The sequence below is a fragment of the Monodon monoceros genome, unplaced genomic scaffold, assembly GCF_005190385.1.
Source record: "Monodon monoceros isolate NGI ecotype Baffin Bay Population unplaced genomic scaffold, NGI_Narwhal_1 Super_Scaffold_12, whole genome shotgun sequence".
Classification (NCBI taxonomy): domain Eukaryota; kingdom Metazoa; phylum Chordata; class Mammalia; order Artiodactyla; family Monodontidae; genus Monodon; species Monodon monoceros.
Genome location: NW_021703768.1, coordinates 22931412 through 22943709, shown reverse-complemented (window position 1 = coordinate 22943709; position 12298 = coordinate 22931412). Strand labels below are relative to the sequence as shown.

The window sequence follows — 12298 nt, the reverse complement described above, 5'->3', positions numbered from 1 at the left end:
TGATGAAAAACATCTTTTGAAAATAGTCCCTAGGCACATTTTACATCAAAATTTTTGAGAAGCAAAATATCAATTATATTCCATTAATAAAACAGAGAATTGGTAAAATGAGTGATATTTGAGAACAGTAAAACTATTAAAAATTGGTATACTGCAGAATAGTGTAATACTTTCCCAAAATTTGAATATTGTATTAACCATTTAAAAGTTTTCAAATATGCCAGAAACTATGCTTAAGGAGAATATAAATATAGTTGTGACATAAATGGATGAATAGGATGGGTGGATGAAGATGGGTAGGTATGTTGATGAAGACAAAAGAGACAGACAAATAATATATTATCTGTTAATGTGTGTGGCTAGTAAAATACCTAAAATTATGCTTTGTTTAAAATTTAATTTTTTATCCAACAAGGACCGACTGTATAGCATATGGAACTGTACTAAATATCTTGTAATAACCTGTAATGGAAGAGAATGTAAAAAAAATTATATATTTATATGTATATATAACTGAATCATTTTGCTGTATACCTAAAACTAACACAATATTGTAGTAAATAAACTATATTTCAATAAATTTTTTGATCAAATTTAATTTTTAATTAAGGAAAATAAATGGTTAAATATTTATTGGGAATGCCCAGATTTCCTGGAATTCATGTCATACCATCACATAGAAAATCAGTAAGCACAATACTAAGTATATAAGTATTAAATTTAGTTTAAAATGTAATAACTATTCATGTTAATTTACAAAGCAACGTTTGTTGAACTAAATATGCCCTAATTTATATTTAATTTGTTGGTCAATTAATATATTTTTAAAATAAAGAAAGTTTGTGAAATTTTAATCTGTAGTTAGTACTCAGAGTTTAGCTTGAAATATTTGGTTAGTTTTAGGTTAATTAGAATAGAATTGACTTAACTTTCTCTTTTAAATAAATGTTCAGGTTTAAATTATATATTTTGTATATTGTTAATTAATTTAAAAACATGACTTATAATGATACCAATGCATAAAAGATTATTTTACTGACACTTTTGTATCAGCATACATGAAATGGATTAATTTAAAATTTTCATATTATATAAAACAAAACTCCTAAAATGAAATGAATAAGTAATCTAGTTTTCCAGTGGTCTACACATATGTTCCAGCATTTTTATATCCAAAATGTTTATTTATCTTTTACTGAAATTGAGTGTGGCTGATTGGTTTTGGCAACTCTTATATGTGCATTTTTTGTGTGTGTTCTTTGCAATATTGCAATAGAAATAAATCACCACTTATATTAAAAATGGATAAGGGAATGTCCATACCAATAGCTATAAATGCTCAGTAAGTATCTGTTCTTGATAGATTTTGCAATTTTCAAAAAATAGTAGTCAATGTCTTTTCTACTTCAATTGTGGCACCAGATTCATGACATGAGACAAATATTTTGCCTATCCTTTCCTCTATAAAATAATTATCATTTATTGAGCCCTTGCTATGAGCTGGAGACTATCCAAAGAGCTTTATATTTATTAGATCATTTAAACCTCATCACAACATTATAAGGTGAGTATAACTGTTATCACCTACATTTTTTAAAAGTTTTATTTTATATTGGAGCAAAGTTGATTAACAATGTGTTAGTTTCAGTTGCACAGCAAAGTGATTCAGTTAGACATATTTATGTATCTATTATTTTTTCAAATTCTTTTCCCATTTTGGTTATTACAGAACACTCAGCCAAGTTTCCTGTGCTGTACAGTAGGTCCTTATTGATTATCTAATTTTAAATACAGTAGTCAGGCTCACAGACTTAGAGAACGAACTTATGGTTAAACAGGGGGTAAGGGGGAGGAGGAGGGATAGATTGGCAGTTTGGAATTGACACGTACACCTACATTTTAAAAAAACATAAATTGAGATGCAAAGAGTTTAAGGAACTTTACTAAGGACACTGAACAAATAATTAGCAGACTGAGGTTTAAACTACTGATGATCTGAATGCACAGCCAATATATCTTTAGCAGATATATTTTGCTTTCTTACTGACCAAATTATTAATTAGAGATAATTAATATTGTTTCACATTCATAAACTGCTTTGACCGACCTCAGTGGTACAAAGCAAAGCCTCAAGGACAAAATTATACAAAAAGCAAAATATGGCTTTTGTCCCTCAGAATTTGGTCTAGTTTTTCATCATTTTTTCCATTTCCCACAATAGGCAATTTCTTTTTTTTCCTTCCAGCTTTATTGAGATATAATTGACATACAGCACTGTAAAAGTTTAGGGTGTACAGCATAATGATTTGATGCGCATACATCATGAAATGATTAATGCAATAAGTTTAGTGAGCATCTATCATCTCATATAGATACAAAGTTAAAGAAACAGAATTTTTTTTCCTTCTGAAGAGAACACTTAGGATTTACTCTTTAACAACACCTATATATAACATACAGCAGTGTTAATTATATTTATCATGATGTGTATTATATCAATATCACTAGTACTTATATATAACTGAAAATTTGTACCTTTTGGCTGCCTTCATCCAATTCTCCCTCCACCTAGCCCCATCTCTGGTAACCACAAATATGATCTTTATGAGTTTGTTTTTGAAGTATAATTTTCTTACAACACTATGTTTTTTCCTGTTGAGCAACATAGTAATTCAAAATGTCTATACATTTCAAAATGATCACCATGATAAGTCTAGCTACCATCTGCCACCTTACAAAGGTATTACATAGTTATTAACTAGATTCCCCACACTATACATTTCATACCTATGGCTCATTTATTTGCCAAGTAGAAGTTTGTACCTCTTAATCTCCCTCACCTACTTCTTTCCTCCCCTATACCTTCCCCTCTGGAAATTATCTGTTCTCTGTAACTGTTTCTGTTTTGTTATGTTTGATCATTTGTTTTGCTTTTTACATTTCACATACAAGCAAAGTCATACAGTATGTGTCTTTCTCTGTCTTATTTTATTTACTCTAGATCCATCCATGCTGTCACAAATGGCATAATTTCATTCTTTTGATGGCTAAGTAATATTCCATTGTGTATATATGTATATATACCACATCCTCTTTATCCATTCATTTATCACTGGGAACTTAGGTTGCTTCCATATCTTGGATATTGTAAATAATGCTGCAATAAACGTAGGGGTGTATATATCTTTTCTAATGAGTGTTTTCTTTTTCTTTGGATAAATATCCAGGTGGAATTGCTGGATCATATGGTAGTTTGGTTTTAATAGTTTTGATGAATCTCCACACTGTTTCCCATATTGGCTGCACCAATTTATATTCCCACCAACAGTGCATGAGAGTTCCCTTTTGTACACATCCTGTCAGCCTTTGTTGTTTGTTGTTTTTTGATAATAGCATTATGACAGTTGCGAGGTGATATCTCACTGTGGTTTTGATTTGCATTTCCCTGATGATGAGTGACGTTGAGCATCTTTTCATGTGCCTGTTCACCATCTACATGTCTTTGAAAACACGTCTATTCAGAACCTCTGCCCATCTTTTAAACAGGTTGCTTGGTTTTTGTATATTTTGGCTATTAACCACTTATTGGATCTATTTTGGCTATTAACCACTTACTGGATCTATCATTTGCAGATATCTTCTTCCATTCAGTAGGCAGCCATTTCATTTTGTTGATTGTTTCTTTCACTGGTCAAAAACTTTTTAGTTTGATTAAGTCCCATTTATTTATTTTTGCTTTTGTTTCCCTTGCTTGAGTAGATATATCCAAAAAATATTACTAAGACCAATGTCAAAGAGCTTATTGCCCATGTTTTCTTTTAGAACTTTTATGGTTGCAGTTCTTACATTTAAGTCTTTAATCCATTTTGAATTTATTTTTATGCATGGTGTGTAAAAGTAGTCCAGTTTGATTCTTCTACATGTATCTGTCCAGTTTTCCCACAACCGCTCATTGAAGAGACTATCTTTTCTCCATTGTATATTTTTGCCTCCTTTGTGGTAGATTAATTGCCCATGTAAGTGCAGGTTCACTTCTGGGCTCTCTATTCTGTTTCAATGATTTATGTGCCTGTTTTTGTACAAGCACCATACTGTTTTGATTACTGTAGCTTTGTAGTATAGTTTGAAATCAGAGCTCATGATACCTCCAGCTTTGTTCTTCTTTCTCAAGATTGTTTTGGCTATTCAGGGTCTTTCATGTTTCATACAAATTTTAGAATATTTCTTCTAGCTCTGTGAGAAATCACTTTGGTATTTTGATAGAGATTGTATTGATTCTGTAGGTTGCCTTAGGGAATATGGATATTTTATATACATTATACACAGAACTGATTCTTATAATCCATGAACATGGTATATCTTTCCATCTGTTTGTGTATTCTTCAATTTCTTTCATCAGTGTTGCATAGTTTAGCAAGTACAGGTCCTTAACCTCTTTAGATTTATTCCTATGTATTTTATTCTTTTTGATGTGATTGTAAATGGTATTGTCTTCTTAATTTCTCTTTCTGATAGTTCATTTTTAGTGTCTAGAAATATAACAGATTTCTGTATATTAGCAATAATTTTGTATCTTCCAACTTTACCAAATTATTGATGAGTTCTAGTATTTTTTTGGTGGCATCTTTAGGATTTTCTAAGTGTAGTATCATGTCATCTGCAAACAGTGACAGTTTTTATTCTTCCTTTCTAATTTGGATGACTTTTATTTCTTTTTCTTGTCTGACTGCTGTGGCTAGGACTTCCAAAACTATGTTGAATAAAAGTGGTGAAAGTGTGTATCCAGGTCTTGTTACTGATTTTAGAGAAACTCTTTCAGCTTTTCAACACTATGATTTTAGCTGTGGGCTTGTAATATATGGCCTTCATTATGTTGAGGTATATTCCATCTAAACCCACTTTGTGGAGAGTTTTTTTCTTATATAAATGAATGTTGAATTTTGTCAAAAGCTTTTTCTGCATCTATTGAAAGATCATATGATTTTTATTCTTCAATTTGTTAATGTGGTATATCACATTGATTTGCAAATACTGAACCATCCTTTCTTCCCTGGGATAAACCCCATTTGATCATGGGCTATGAACCTTTTAATGTATTGTTGAATTCATTTTGCTAACATTTTGTTATGGATTCTTGCATCTTTGTTCATCAGTGGTATAGGCTTGTAATTTTTTTGTGTTATCTTCATCTGGTTTTGGTATCAGGATGATGCTGACCTCTTATCCTTTTTAATTTTTTGGAATATAGTTTGAGAGATTGGTGTTAACTCTTCTATAAATGTTTGGTAGCATTCATCTGAGAAAATATCTGGTCCTGGATTTTTGTTTGTTGGGATTTTTTTTAAATTACTGATTCAATTTTATCACTGGTAACAAAATAATTTTCTATTTCTTCCTGGTTCAATCTTGGGAGGTTGCACATTTCTAAGAATTTGTCCATTTCTTCTAGGTTGTCCATTTTCTTGGTGTATAATTGTTCATAATAATCTCTTATGATCCTTTGTATTTCTGTGGTGTAGGTTGTAACTTCTCCTTTTTCATTTCTGATTTTGTTAATTTGGGCCCTCTCTCTTTCTTCTTAAAGAGTCTGGCTAAAAGTTTATCAATTTTGTTTATCTTTACCAAGAACCAGCTCCTAGTTTTATTGATCTTTCCTATTGTGGTTATTTTTTGGTCTCTATTTCATTTATTTCTGCTCTTATCTTTATAACTGCTTTCCTTCTACTAACTTTGGATTTTATTTTTTCTTCTTTTCCTAGTTCCTTTAGATGTAGTTAGGTTGTTTCTTTGAGGTTTTTCTTGTTTCCTGAGATAGGCTTTTCTTGCTATAAACCTCCCTCTTAGACCTGTTTTGGCTGTATCCCAAAGGTTTTGGGTCATTATGTTTTTTTCACTTAGTCCATTTACATTTAAAGTAACTGTTGAGAGGTGAGTACCTATTGCCATTTTGTTAATTGTTTAGGGGTGGTTTTATAGTTCTTTTTTGTTCCTTTCTTCTTCGTTTTCTCTTCTCCCTTTTGATTTGATGGCTGCCTTTAGTGTTTTGCTTGGATTCCTTTCTCATTTGCATGTATGTATCTGCTATAGATGCTTGAGTGGTATCAGGATGATGCTGGCCTCTTGGTATGAGTTTGCAATTATTCATTCTTCTTTAAATTTTTGGAATAATTTCAGAAGGACAGGTAATAACTCTTATATAAATGTTTGGTAGAATTCATCTGTGAAGACATCTGGTCCTGAACTTTTGTTTGTTGAGAGTTACCGTGAGGTTGTTACCATGAGGTTTATATATAGCCATCCATATATATATGATTATTTTAAGTTTCAGATCTCTTAAACTCAAACTTTAACAACCCTGCATTTTTTACTCCCCAGCCCCATTCCACATTTACTGTTTTGACATCATATTTTACATCCTTTTGTTTTGTGTATCCCTTAGTTATTTATTATATATATAGATGATTTTACCACTTTGGTCTTTTAACCTTCCTACTAGCTTCATACATCGTTGATTTACCACCTTTACTGTATACTTATCTTTACAAAAGAGATTTTTCCTTTTGTAATTTTCTATTTCTAGTTCTGCTTTTCTTTTCTACTCAGAGAAATCCTTTTTCTTTAAATTTGGTTTGGTGGTGCTGAACTCTTTAGTTTTGGCTTGTCTGTAAAACTTTTGATATCTCCATCAAATCTGAATGAAACCTTGCCCGGGAGAGTATTATTGCTTGTAGGTTTTTCCCTTTTCATCACTTTAAATATACTGTGTCACTCCCTTCTGGCCTGTATAGTAACTGCTGAAAAGCTGACTGATAGCCTTATGGGAATTCCCTTGTACATAATTTGTGGCTTTTTCCTTGCTGCTTTTAATATTCTCTCTTTATCTTTAATTTTTGTAATTTAGTTACAATATATCTTGGTGTGGTTCTCTTTGGGTTGATCCTGTTTTGGACTCTGCTTCTTGGCCTGAATGCCTGTTCCCTTTCTCAGGTTAGGGAAGTTTTCTGCTATAATGTCTTCAAATATGTTCTCTGCCCCTTTCTCTCTCTTCTCCTTCTGGACCCCAAAATGTGAATCTTAGTATGCTTAATGTTGTACTAGAGGTCTCTTAAGTTGTCCTCCTTTATTTTATTTTTTTTCTTTTTGTTGTTCAGCTTCAGTGATTTCCACTACTCTGTCTTCTTCCAGCTTGCTGATCTGCTCTTCTGTATCATCTAATCTGTTGATACATTCTGGTCTATTTTTTATTTCAGTTATTGTATTCCTCATGTATTTTGGTTCTTCTTTATATTTTCTTAACTCTTTGTTAAAATCTTCTAACTTGTCACTTTGTTCATCCAATCTTCTCCCAAGTTCTTTGAACATTTTTATGATCATTACCTTGAACTCTTTATTGTGTTGATTGCTTCTCTCCACTTCACTTACTCCTTCTTGTGGGGTATTATCTTGTTCCTTCATTTGGAACATATTGCTCTGTCACCTCATTTTGCCTAATTTGCTGTTTTTATTTCTATGTATTTGGTAGGTTGGTTACATTTCCTGACCCTGGAAGTGACCTTTTGTAGTAGATGTCCCATGTGCCCCAGCAGTGCACTCCCCTCTAGTCACCAGAGCTATATCCTCTAGGGGTGCCCTCATGTGGCCTGCATGGTTCTTCTGTTGAGGCAGATTGAGTATTGCAGATGGTCTGGTAGGAGTGGCTGGCCCCAGGTCTAGTTGGTTACCAGGCTCTGCCTTGTGTGGAGGCTGCAGGCTACTGGGTCTCAAGGGGCAGGGTGACATGGTAGCTGGCTCTGGGGCCCCAGATATCCTGGGGCTATTACTGGCCCACAGGTGGGCAGAGTTGGTGACTGGGGTGATTGTGGGGCCAGGGATCCTGAATTTCATGTCAGCCTGTTGTTGGACAGAGCGAGGTCCCAGGGGATCCCTGGACTGGTGTCTGCCCACAAGTGGGTGATGTTGGGTACTGTGGCTAGTTCTGGGCCCTAGTGGCAGAGCTGGGTCTTGGAGTCTCTGGTTTCAGGGACCAGGGGCCCCAGAGTTGGTGCCAGCCTTCTGTGGGGTAGGGATGGGGCCCAGGGGGTCCTGGGGCTTGTGCCTGCCCACTGGCTGATGAGGCTGGTCCCAGGGCAAGTGCCAGCCCACTGTTGGGTGAAGCATGTTAGTACACCTATTAAAATATCCCCAAAATCGTCCCCCAAAGTTTCCTAATTCCCCTTTGTAATACTTCCCTCCCATACATCCTGGAACCAAACCCTGTTCCCAGGCAAACAATGAACTACTTTATGGCAATATAGATTAAATTTGATTGGATTTTCTTGACTTTATACAAATGAAATCATACAGTATTTATTCTCTTCTGTCCAACTTCTTTCATTTAGCGTAACTATCTTGAGATTTTCCATATTGCTGTGTGCATTAATAGTTTAATTTTCTAATTGCTGAATAGTATTCCAAAGTGTGGAAATACCACAATTTGCTTATCTGTTCATTGCTTATCTGTACTTATTCATTGATATTTTGCGTTGTTTCAAATACTTGGATATTATAATACATTTATACACATTTGTATATAAGTACACATACAAATATTTGTGTATCAGTATTTGTATAGTTACATGCATTCACTTTTCTAGAGTAAATATCTAGGAGGGTTATGATTGGAACATGTGGTGGTTATATGTCTAACTTTTAAAATGGTTATACAATTTTAAATTCCTATCAGCATGTGTGATGGTTCCAATTTCTCTACATCCTCACCAACCCTTGGTACTGTCAACTATTTTAATTTTAGCCATTCTAATAGATGTATAATAATATCTCCATCACCTTTATGGCTAATGATGTTGAGCATTTTTTTCATATGTTTATATGTCACCAATACATGTTTTTTGATGAAGTGTCTATTCAAAATTTGCCTAAATTTTACTGGGTTATGTCTTTGTTATTGATTTGAAGACACACACACACACACACACAAACACACACACACTGGATACAAGTCCTTTATCAGATATATGATTTGCAAATATATTCTCCCCAAGTCAGTGGATTGTATATCCATTTCCTTAAAGTGACTTTCAAAGAGCAAAAATTCTCAATTTTAATAAAATCCAGTTTATTAACTTTTAAATTTATGGATGAAGCTTTTAGTGTCTTATATAGGAAGCATCTGCCTAATCTCAAAATTCTCATTCTATTTTTTTTTCATGTAGGAGATTTATTGCTTTTAGTCATATTTATATCTATGATTCATTTTAAGTTAATTTTTATATGGTGTGAGTTATGGATCAAAGTTTTTTTTTCTTTTTTGTATATGGTTAGTTTACATTGGAAATGCAATGTTTCCTGCACCATTGGTTGAAAAGACTATACTTTTCACTGAATAAACTTTGTACATTTGTCAAAACTCAATTGTTTATATAAGTATGAAACTAACTCTGGACTCTCTTCTATTCCAATTATATATTTATCTATGTTTACAAAAATGCCACACTGTTGTATAGCTTTATAAAAAAAGTCTGTAAATTAGGTAGTATTCGTCATTTAACTTTTTTTTTTTCTACCTGAAGTTGCTTGGTAATCCTAGGCCCTTTACATTTTCATATATCAAGTGCTATAAAAGAGTCTCCTGAAATTTTCATCGGGATTGTGTTGAGTCCATTGATCAATGTAGGCAGAATTGATAATAACTTAATGATACTGAATATATTAATCCATATACAATGTGCATTTCTCCACTCATGGAGGGTTTTTTCAGCCATGTTTTGTGGTTTTATGTCTACATATCAAGAACATATTTTATATTTTTTGTTGCTTTATTGCACTGGCAAGAACGTCCAGGACAACGCTAAATAGAAGTGATAAGAAGAGAAGTCCTTTCCTTCCTCCTTGTCTTATGAAGAAATTAGTTTTTCATTATTAAGTATGATGCTGTTAGTCAATTTCTGCTTTTGTATTTAAAATATGTTCCTTATAGAATCATATAGCTGTGTTTTGCTTTATTGCACAGTGTAACATTCTGTTCCTTTTAATTGTGATGTTTAGACCATGTATATTTAATGTGACTATTGATACTATTAGGTTTAATTAATCATCTTGCTATTTGTTTTCTTATTGCTCCATCTTTGTTTCATCTTTCTTATTTTCTGCTTTCTTTGGATTAATACTGTATTTTATTTTGCATTCCTTTTTATTTCCTTTTTTTATGTTATCACTCTTTAATTTCTTTCTTTTTTTTTTGCTGGGTATAGAATTTTAGATTGAGGGTAGTTTTTTTTTTTTTTTTCTAGCTCTATAGTAAAGATTTTTCACTGCCTTTATGTTTATTTTTTCTCTTTGTAACTTAGTTGTTCCTTAGGATGCATTTAAATTTTGTCACTGGTTTTAAGCAATTTGATTACGATGTGATTTTCTATAACATGCTTCATATATTTTGTACTTGAAGTTTATTAAGCTTCTTGGATCTGTGAGTTTATGAGTTTTCTCAAACTTGGAAAACTTTTCAACCACTCTTTCTTGAATAATTTCACCCTACCCTCCTCTCTTTTAGATCATTTAATTATGTTAGGTGTCTTGAAAGTGCAACACAACTCACTGGTGCTCTAATTTTTAATCCCCCCACCATAATCATTTAAAATATTTCCCATTCATCTTCAAGTTTACTATTTTTTTTCTTGCAATATCTAACCTGCTTTAATTCCATCAGAGTATAATTTTCAACTCACAGACTGTAGTTTCTCCTCTAGAAGTTCTATGGAAGATATATATCTATATCTATTTATCTATCTATATCTATATTATTTCCTTAACCTTTTCTCTAGTTAAATATAGAGAATGCATTTTAAATAACTTTTTAAATACCACTGTCAGCTAATTCTGTCAACCGTGTCATTTCTGGGTTAGTTTCAATTGACAGATTTTTCTTTGCAGTCACATTTCCCATTTTTGCTTACCTGTGATTTTTGATTGCCTGACAAATATTGTGTTTATGCTGTGTTAACTGTGTGATAGCTTTTCATTTCTATAAATACTATTGATCTGTGTTCAGATGTGTGGCTAAGTTACTTGAAACAGCTTAAACCTTTTGGCCCTTGCTTTAGCAGCCCTTTGTCTAGATCTAATTTTGCCCCATAAATCAAGTAAGACATTTCTGAAATTCTACCAAAGCCCCATGAGTTATGAGCTTTCTACTTTGGCTGATGGGAATTATTTCCAGACACATGCCAGTTCAATTGTGCTCCCTCTGGCCCTTATAATTGGTTACATCTATGGCTTCATTTTATCTGCTCTCATGCATGCTCTGATTAGCACTCAGCTGAAGAGTTGAGCAGGATCCTCTTAATATTTCTGTGGCTCTCTCTCTGTGAAGCTCTATCCTATGAAGTCCTCTGCCCAGCAAATTCTACCCACCTTGGTCTCCCTGGACTCTCAGCATTATCTCCTGAATTCAAGGGATTGACAGGTTCCATCTGGGCTCCCACTTCCTGCATTATTGTTTAGAAACCCTCCCAGGCAGCAGCCAGTTTTGAGGATCACATCATTTCTTCCTCTTTTCTCAGGAATTACCCTCTCTGTCTCCTGGTATCCAATGCTTCAAAAATAATTGTTTCATATATATTTTTTATTTGGATTTTAGTGGGTTTTGGCAGGGTGTGTGTGTGTGTGTGTGTGTGTGTGTGTGTGGTAAATCCAGCCCCTGTCATTTTATATTTGAAGAGGACATTCAAAATATCATTTTGAACATGTTTTTGATAATATAATTGTAGCCATTCATTTTAGATAAAATGGATTGCATAGGTAATTTTGTAACAAATAAGACATCTATAATTCTCCCCTCAGTAGATACTCCAGTGCTATTTATTCTACTTTCATCAAGTACTTCATCTTTTAAACAGTTTATCAATCTATTTTTTTAATTAAGTAGAGCTTATATAATATATATGGGTTTATGTATTTTACTAATTGTGAATATTTGCTAATGTCATTACAGTTCTTGATAAACTTCTATTGTATAGATAACATACTATCATGTAGGTAATGCATCACTGATGAAAATTTAGATTGTCTGGAGATATATATCTGATAATTTCCTCATGATACAATTTTAGGAGAAAAATTTCTTGATCAGAGACTGATAGTAAAACTTGCAACCTTGCTTTATGGTATATAAAAGTGGCTAATACCTTTTTAAGTCCATAGCTCTTCCAGAAATATTTACTTTTTATAGGGTACTCAAGTCTTGAAAAAACAATAAGCAGTAGTTTTACCTGTAAAATCTCAAGAATTATGACAAAGGGAA

The 12298-nt window shown here is 32.9% G+C and overlaps 1 protein-coding gene across 2 annotated transcripts in view; it reads left to right on the top strand.

Moving 5' to 3' along the window:
* CDH9 (cadherin 9) overlaps positions 1-12298 on the top strand; it is a 119033-nt gene that overhangs the window by 92101 nt on the left and 14634 nt on the right. The window lies entirely within an intron of this gene.